Genomic DNA, 2419 nt, shown 5'->3' with positions numbered 1-2419 from the left:
AAATAAATAAATAAATAAAAAACTCTGCCTTGGATTCTTAACCCTTTGATGCATGAACCATGATATACTGAGTTAAAAAATGTTACTAAGTGTTTTTATGTGTTTTTAGACATAAAAATAAGAACTGATTTGGTTCTGTTTTCATACACCAAATTTTCTTTTTGAATGTCGACACAATTATTCTGCGGTTGCAAAGGCTGACCACTGTATGGCAGTGTTGGGTGATTCTCAGGCGTCCACTGTCGAGGCTTACTGTATATGCAACACTGCCATCAAAACCTATTCTTATGATAGAAAATGACATTTTCATAGCTGTCCACTGTAGTGACCGTCATGCATGAAAGAGTTAAAGAAGCTATGATTTGAAATACACATATATTTTTTTATTTAAAAGACAAATGATAAAATATCGGTATCGGTATCGGCGATACCAGCCCAAATTTTACTCGGTATTGGATCGGAAAGGAAATTGGTGGTATCAAACATCACTACTTCACACATACAGTCATGTAGAAAGATGTTCTATTACCGCGTTTTCTGGACTGTAAGTGGCACCTTTTTTTTTCATCCTTTGCCTGGGTTTGCAACGTATACTCAGGTGGGATGTCAATATGTCATTTCACACGTTTGTTGTTTTCACACTGACAGTCACTAGAGGGCATCCTAGGCTTGTGTACCAGTATCTGCTACTCCTGTACCACTGAAAATGTACATGTGTTTGTTATTTTCAACACTGACAGCCGCTAGAGGGCACACACGCGACTTGTACTCCAGAGCGACATATATGTTTTTTTCTTCTTCGTTTTGCATTTTGTGCAAAATGTGCACTTTGAATACAAAATTCCAAAACTGGCAACTTATCAGAACAATTACATTATGTTCAGATAAACACAAGTTCTGTTCTACATATAAATACTATTTATTTTAGTTTTAGTATTTCAATAAATGCAAATAATTGTGTTTTATGTTTTGGCTTCTCAAACCCCCTAAAATGTCAGGTGATGCAGCTGCCCGAGCAAACGGGCAGACTAAGGAAACTTTTATTTAAATTTTGATAGTTCTAAATAATATACTCATTATTTTATGTTTGAAGCCATTTGGATATTTTTTTTAAAAATTAAGATAAAATCAAGAGTTTTGATTCGGTTTATTAATCAGTGGTTTAAAGTTCTTCCCGCTAGGTGGCCTGTGGGCACTGTGGCGATTGGCTGATCCCAGAAGCAGGTAGGTTTGGTCTCAATAGGTGCAGTATATACTGTACGATGGCAGTGGTTTGGAAGAAAATCGGTACCATAATTCAAATTAAAATGCATTAGCAGAATTGCTTTTTCATTTGCAGAATATAGTGGCGCTTTGGCCCAGAGGCAATGTCTCTGTCACAGGTGTGGACTCGAGTCACACGACTTGGACTCGAGTCAGACTCGAGTCATCAATTTGATGACTTTAGACTCGACTTGACAAAATGTAAAGAGACTTGGAACTCGACTTGGACTTTAACGTCAATGACTCGTGACTTCACTTGGACTCGAGCCCTTTGACTCGACAAGACTTGATACTTTCTCCAAAACCCAAAGTGATCTGTGTAAATATATTATAATTTTATTTAAAAGGACTCGAAACAGAAACGTAAGGACTCGGGACTTGACTTGACACTTTTTAGTCTTGACTTGGACTCGACTCGGACTTTGCCTGTCTTGACTTGAGACTTGACTCGGACTTGGGTGCAAAGACTTGAGACTTCGTTATGACTTGCAAAGCAAGGACTTGGTCCCACCTCTGGTCTCTGTCATTGGTGTAGAACCCCAGGGTTCACCTCCTGGGCAAGTTCAAATCCCGGTTAGGGCGGTTGGTACCTTCCAGTGGACTCACTACCTGCCGGAAGGTTTGGGGGGGTTGGTACGGTGCAGTGTGATTTGGGTGGAGGTCATGGAGACTGCTGCCCCGCGACCCGGTAATTTTATGCATTTTATGACTCATAAATACAATTAATAATCAACCATCCAAATTGCATTTTCAGTTTCTACTTCAAGACTGCTCATTCTGTGACTTATTTCAAATGAAAAAGAAAAAGATTTTTAAGATTTCATTTTCAAAGTTTGCCCCAGCAAATAAGTACCTAAATTATTTTTAAATGTAAATTTGAAATAAAATAAAATGCATTCGCAGAATATGTTTTCATTTTCAGAACAAACTTGCATTTTATGACTTTTATAAAAAAAAATAAAATCAACCATCCGAACTGCATTTTCATTGTTTTCTTCCACACTGCTCATTCTGTCTTCTTCTTTTTCTTTTGGCTTTGTCCCTTTTTTTTCAGGGGTTGCCACAGCAGATCATTGATTTCCATCTCTCCCTGTTCTCTGTATCTTCTACTCTGACTCCAACTATCTGCATGTCCTCCCTCACTGCATCCATATAT

The sequence above is a fragment of the Cynoglossus semilaevis genome, chromosome 2 (assembly GCF_000523025.1).
Source record: "Cynoglossus semilaevis isolate Cse_v1.0 chromosome 2, Cse_v1.0, whole genome shotgun sequence".
Taxonomy (NCBI): Eukaryota; Metazoa; Chordata; class Actinopteri; order Pleuronectiformes; family Cynoglossidae; genus Cynoglossus; species Cynoglossus semilaevis.
Note: the sequence above shows the minus strand (reverse complement) of the source record.